Here is a 7761-nt window from a genome sequence, read left to right as displayed (position 1 = left end):
TTGTCGAAAATCTACTGAAACAAATATTTCAAGAAACTTGAAATTATATTATGATTAGGTACATTGTTATGTATATGTATCTAATAATATCGATATGTAACAATATAATAATTTCCTAAAAACACCCTTTTCTGTAACAGTATCGAACTAAATATAACAAAATACGTTACAAGAAAGTCTCAAAGTCACGCGTTGAGATATCATAATGAAGGCTGATGGGATCAATCACGGTATAATGAGACGAGCAAACAATGACCCCAATAATACCGGCAATATCGGGATATCGATAGTCGTGTTGGCACAAGAAATTTGCCGAGCAATATCGAGGGAATCCCGCCGAGGGAATCACCAATTTTAGGGTAAATCGAGGGAGATAATTATGTTTGAAGTTAGTTATTGAGTAGAATAAACACTCTATGAGATTAGCCGCCGCCAGCCTGAACGCTGATAAATAAGGATAAGATTCGATTAATAATAAGTAATCTTTTTTGAAGATGTTGCGTTGTTTATTAATAACTTTACATTAGGAATGAGAAACTGGATTTTTTCATAACTTTCTGGCATGCTTGACGAATATGCTAGTTGAGCTCATTCTAGAGGGTACAATTTCGTATCTTAATTATTAATCTGCAATATTATGAGATATCAATTCTGAAATATATCAATATCTGGTCAAATGTAATTTTAATCTAATATATATAGATCTGACGAAGGTTATTGGTAAGCATGTAAAATAACCGTTATTCTTCAATTTCTAAAAAAGTAGCACAATATTACACTATATAACTAAATAGGTGATTCGATTGTATTAAGTATATCGCTAATAAAGTTGGTTAACATGATCAACATTAGTAAATATAACAATACATTAAAGAAAATTTCTCGGGTTATTAATCATTACCGTATTAAACTGAAGTTCGTATAATATCCGTGATCACACGGATTAACTTGCTCCAAAATTTAAGCTCGGAATTATCGCCAAGTGTAAGTCGATAGACAGGCGAAGCCTTACAAATAGGTTTAATTTGTTGATAGGTAATTGCGGGGCGTTCCCTGGGGTGTTTCTAAGAAAATCAACACTAGTGTTAGGCACTGCCTTCATTCACAGCGAGTTAAGATAAGCGAGAGAAATCATGACTGAGTGAACTTTATAACAAAATCTTTAAAAATGAGTTACAGTATTTACGGTTATCCCTTAAAACGTTTTACCAGAAACTTTTTATAATGAAATATTGTAAGACACTATCAATGTTATTTGGGAAATAAGTGTGCCGCCATCACCTTGTTCATGAAATGTTCATAGAGACCTTATGAACTAACCAAATCGTATAATATTGAGCGTGCTTTTGCATTCTTATTATCGATAGAAAACAAGTAGTTATTACAGTTTTTTTTTTATATTCGAAAGTTTTTTATTTCGTCTCAAATAACGTCACGAACTTCAATCGCATCACCAACGATAAAATATAACAAGCCAATATAAATTTCACTACCATCCTGTTTAAGAAAATTCGAAGCGATTCCTCGCCTACCACTTACCCACACGCGGTGCGACGGATCAGTAATTAACGAATTCATTTATAGTTGTCGTGGATTATTCGTAGCAACCCTTTGATCGTGGCTCCCAGACGACTGTTGGCTTCATGTCACACGTCGTAATTTAAATCTGGTTTAGTTTGATTAATGATCCGTGTACACCATATTTCTGACGTTCATATGATATGAAACATATTACTTACGAAAAATTAGATCGCGAGATGAAATTGAAGTCAGAAGTTGAAAGATTACAAAAAGGAATTGAATTGTGCTGGAAATATATTTTTTGACATTTTCAAATGTGAGATTGTAATGAAACCAGCGGATTTTTTTTTCGTTACGTAAATACATAGACATATGTTAAACTCAGAGAAAAATCCATGTTTATGCGTCAGTTAGTGTCATTCATAATTTTAGGAGTGGTGTAGGTAAGATTCATAATACACTAAGACAGATTCATAGATACTCAAACCCACAATTAGTCTAAAACCATTATTTACGATTTCATATTAGTCATTTCAGTTTTTCCTTTTTATGATATGAAATAACTTTATTTGCTGCAATGTGGTTACAGTTCACATTGTGGAGTACGTTTTCCCAATTAAATTTAGTAACTAGTAAAAAGTATCAAAAAAGTATCAGGGAGTAGTAGTAAAAGTATCAGGGAATTTGGACACTAAAAGACAAGTCTAAAAAAATCTGACTTTACACAAAAATCTAAAAACATTTCTCCTAATAGTATCGTGATAAACAACACATTTCAGTCTTTCCATTTTTATTCTATGTCTTGTAAAGTCCGTGTAACAGGGGATATAAAAATCAATAAGCAGATACAGTGGCTGCGGCGTTGTCTCGCGGTTCATTACCATTTTAATTACCTGCCGGCTACCAGCTGCGACCCTTGACAACCCTTGCTAACTTCTTTGTTGAACTTGTAATGAATATGATTGATTGTGTGTCTTTTCACTGGTATGCAAGTGTACTTTTGAGCGTGTTTGTACAATATTTAGGAACTAATTTACACTACTCACTAATTGTAACTGACGGATTAACGTGTATTAAAAGTGGTAGTTTTTGTTTGTAAGACGGGATATGCGCTTTCGTGTCCTGATTTGAATGGTATTAAATGGGTACGTAGGTATTTATTGCACTATTTAGTCCTTAGGGTCAACAACAACATAGACTTTAAGTTAAAATTAAAATAGAGAATGCAGTCGAAGAAAATAAAGCGTGTAAGAAAATGAAAGTAGATCATTTTTAATTAAACAAACAAAAACATTCGTATCGCCCAAAGAGATTAACCCATAAGAGTTAATAAACTCTTAGAATTGTCAATGAGAAAAATGAAAACATTTTGTTTGTTACATATGCAAAGACATCAATATCCATCAGATACAACCGTCCAGGCCGGCCGCGGGTCGCGTCTCACGCCTCATTACCATTTTAATTACCATCTAGCAACCAACTGGGACCCTAGGCTACACTTTAACTCTACATTACTTTTACGTACCCTTTTGAATGAATAAGGGGGATATTTTGCCGCAATACTGAGATTAAACGGCTTCACATAATATAAAAAAACGATACACAGGTATGTACGATACGTATATACAGTTTTACATTTTTGAAACTAGTGTAATACCAGAAAATATGAAAATACACTGTTGAAAATATTCTGTTTTTTTTTTTATAAATTACAGGATGTGACACCGGCACAGAATGTCATGAACGGAGCGCTGAGTTAGGGGTTTCATGTTTTTTACGCTTTCTCGTGACCCGGCACTGAACGTCCAGAGGAACGCCGCGGAGTTTTAGTCGGTAAGAGTCCAACATACCTCTTCTGTTCCCCCGAGCAGAAGGGCATCCACAAGGATTTATTCACGTTAAAAAAAGGGGTTTCATGTGGAAATTAAAAAAGTTAATATCAAAGTAGTCTTCAGAGCCATTAGAAATGAATTCTTCACAAAACTTCATCTACGTTGTTCTTTCTATACGTTATAATTTCTTCTCAAGAATCTTTAATTTTATTTCACTACTTGTGGAGTTTAGTTATTAGTTATAGCTTAGATATTTTGCTAAAAAACGCAACAAGTTTATACTCCAAAATGAACAAAAATAGGAAGCTGAGGTAAAACCATCTGCTTTATCTCGCTTCATTAACATTTTAATTACCTGCCCGTCGCAAAACTGCTTGCAACATCTTGCAGTTTTCGTTTTTGTTTTGTGTAAAAAGTAAGATCAGTCGACTGAAGTCAAAACGCATATACCGGCTCTTGAACATTGTAATTAAGCCAAAATGGGTTAAATCTCATCTGAAGACTGAGTTTGAGCATTTCATGCTGGCTGGTTATGTTACTTACCAATATTTTCATGCTGGAAGCAAGTCTCACCAATTACTTTAAAATAATACGTTCATCGTTCAACAATAATAAAAAGTGTAACATAACAAAATCTTGAAACTTATACAAAAATATCATCTTTGCCTATAATTTTATTAAACCCAAAAGTATTAATATTTGAACCCATTGACACAATAGTTGTTTCAAAAGGGTTTAATATTAATTCATGAAACCCCGGAACAAAGTAGAAGACATTGACTTTATAAGCGTAAAATTACCGCGAAATAACCAGGGTCTGTATGCAACGGAAGGTACTAACTATCTACTTATCTATCTTAAGTCTCATCTAGATAGAACTTATTTTATAAAACGTCTATAAGAACTTCCTTTAATCGAGGCGCCTTTGTACAATGTCGAGATTGGCAGTTCGATTATCCTAAGCTTCAACAAAAAGTCATATAAAAATTAGTCTGTAATGTTCTAGACATCTTAAGCCCTCCGCAGGGAGGCTGCGCGCTCGGAAAATTAAACTGCCTGAAATACGACTGCTGTTTTGCGCTCAAAGAAAAATGATCGTCGCTTATTACTGCAATCCAAATTAAAACCATAACTCAAGTTAAACTCCCGAATTTGTCTGCTAAAACAATTCGGTTGTTTGGGTTTGTCGTTGTCTTATTGGGAATTGTTTGAAGTTAACTGTAAACTGTTTACAGTTCATTTATTAATGAAAGGGTATACGTTTTAATATAAAATAAAGTTTTGAAATCTATAAAATTTGCTAATACTTTTGAAACAACAAGAATTGATAATTCGGTATCATGAATACTAAAAATTAGCATATGCTCTTTCTAATAAAATCATTTTATTATAAAATAAAAATAATTTACCACATTTATAATTTTCTTGTTTCCCCAATAGTGGGGGGTAATATGTAGGTATGTACCTACTATGTCTCATTCTTTAGCACAGGCTGCGGCTCACAGAATTTAATATTTTGTAATAGGCCTTTCAGCAACTTTTATTTTCATATATCTCTAGTTAAAATACCTTTCTATTCACTTTACTTTCATTTGGCAATAAAATAACTTATCAAATCTCAACGAGATTTATTATAAAACAAAATTACTGAGGTAGACTCTATTATACCTATGCATGTGTGAAAAAGGTCATACAAATCACGTGTTGGAAACAATCCCGACAAAGCAACAGAATAACAGGGGTCGCTCCCATCGCGGTCCACATTTACGTCTCTTTATTATTTTTAAGTCTTTCCGAGTGTTCCCTCGTTTGAAACTTTCACCTTTCCCCCAGTTGCGGGCTGAAAGTTAATTTCTTTTGGTGTATTTTAAAATTAATTTTGCTTTTGTGCGACCGCACGCCTCAGGACGAATTGTAAGCGGTCGAACAGCGAAAGCTTTTAGTTATTACGGTACGGAAAAATGGCGGATGCTCTTTGAACGTTTTAATGCTTTGGGAAATGTTTCGTGTTGCGTCGCATAATAATATTTTGTGGGATTTCGAGCGCGGATTCGTCCGCTTTCATCCCAGTGTACGGATTTTAGTTTTAACGTAAAAAGTATTCGTAGTAAAGAGTGGCATAGTCGGCATAGAAAAATATACAAGGGCCAATACTACTAAAAGCTATTTGATTTTTATGACTATATTATTTTTATGGATTGCAAATATTTAGATTGTAACAAAATAAAAAACAAACTTTTGTTTTATAGCCGTATAGAAGTTTTAATAATAGTCGTACGTTAGTTTTACAGCCATTTGTAGCCAACTGCAGGAAAATTCAATGAAAAACTTGTAGGTTCAATTGAAAAAATACACGGCGAAACGATAAAACGCACCGTGTGGTATTCAAATATGTTTTACTGAATAATTTACTACTAGCACTAAAAGTAGTATAGGTAACAGTAGAACAAAAGAGCAGTGATTGCACGCTAATGTAATAAAATGATGCCCCACTACGAATAAACCCTAAAATACTCTACATCTCTAAATGTTCCAGCGCTATGACAAACACTACGCAGCGCATGTCGTAATATATGACTACAATATAGAAACCTTGACTATAAATGTACAGAAAATGGTTTAAACATAATTTGACACAGATCTAAGTAGAAAAGTTAAAAGAGAATCATTCACACAATAGATAAGTAGTATGTAACTTAGTAATAAAACTATAGTCAATTAAAGGCAAGTTTGAACAGTGCTTATTCAAGTACAAGTTTCCAATATTCTTAGCAAGCTGTAAAAGATAGAAGCTCTAAATCTCGGACCATCTAAAGACCTAACTGGTTTTAAAATCTCGAAACGGCTCATAGAACCGTTAAAAGAGAAGCACAGACATAAACGATTTGATGCACTCCGAAGCGAAGCGCGCAAAAAGTGAACAACTCTCATAAATATGAACCACAATTATATGCCGGGCGTCTGGCTGCCACCTGTTGGACGAACTTGAGTTTGTTCTGAACTGTGAAATAAATGAGGAATTTCTTAACTCACTTTCTACGGAAAATCGTTGACAACATGTATGTTTATTATTTCGTAGTTCAGATTTAAAACAAGACACGCCCGTCATATACTTATGAAAAATGAATAATTTAACACCAGCTTTAATGGTTATAGAAGATATCGTGAATATCTAGTTTCTTAAGAGTTCTCTGAAATGTTCTCAAATATAAGTAAAGTCTACCAGGTGGTCAGTGTGGTGAACTAGGACATAAGCCCTCCAAATCTAAACGCAAAGTTGGGATAGCCCGATGATTCTTAAAATCTCAACCGTTAGACACAGAAGCAGAGACACAGACATAAACGATTTATTATACTCCGAAGCGAAGTACGCATAAAGTGAACAACTCTCATAAATATGAACCACAATTATATGCCGGGCGTCTGGTTCCCACCTGTTGGACGAACTTGAGTTTGTTCTGAGCTGTGAAATAAAATAGTAACTTCTTAACTTACTCTCTATGAGTGGTAGAATAATTCTGGTTTTGTTTCGTAGTACAAATTTGAAGCAAATGCAGGACCGTTAAATATGTATTACAAAGTAATTAACAATTGTTTTATTGGTTATATTATGTTCTCTGGACAAAATCTTGTAATTTTAACATATAAGTTGTTCTTATTATAGAAATGATGAAATTGAACTCACGAGCAATTTTTACATGTGATTTATCTATAATTAACATAAGCTGTACGAAAAATCTGTTTTCGTAACTCGAATACTCAACATACGAGTATGTTATGTTTATATCTAAATAGTATAAATAGTATTTTAACAAGTTCCCCGTTTGTGCAGGTGGTGTGCTACAAAGGATCATCAAAGCGGCAAGGATCAAAGGCTGCCTCAGATAACAGAGGATAACCGGATAAAACCGGTTCCGGTAAGCGTTTCATACCCGATTGTTGGCTAAAGATCGCTTTCACAACCGACTGAAAGGTGGTGAACCTTTACAAAGTGCTACAAAGATGTAACCTTTTTTACTTTTCACTCGCTGAAAAGAAATTTAAGTAAGATAATCTGTGTAAACCTCACCGCGTATTCAAAGATTTGAAAGGCTTTTAAGTCTAAATTGTGAAAAATGATGCCTTATGATTACTTTGCAATTCGGGAATGTTTTCTACTTTACTATTTGCTGACTTTATTAGTAACAATACAGTACATGATACAATAGTTTGTTACTTTTATGTACTAAAGTAACAAATAAATCACCGAATTTAAGTGGTTCATGTACCTCCCTCATTTACAAATCTAGTGTTATTAGGGGTCGGTAACATAACATGTAGTAAAGTGATCTGCAGTGTCAAGAAAACATTGTTGCTACTGTGAGAATTCTGTTTTCTTTCTACTTATAATAATTTAAATGTAACATCT

This window comes from Epargyreus clarus, unplaced genomic scaffold (genome assembly GCF_041222505.1).
Source record: "Epargyreus clarus isolate Ecla_fem2 unplaced genomic scaffold, WU_Ecla_fem_2.2 ptg000024l, whole genome shotgun sequence".
Lineage (NCBI taxonomy): Eukaryota > Metazoa > Arthropoda > Insecta > Lepidoptera > Hesperiidae > Epargyreus > Epargyreus clarus.
Note: the sequence above shows the minus strand (reverse complement) of the source record.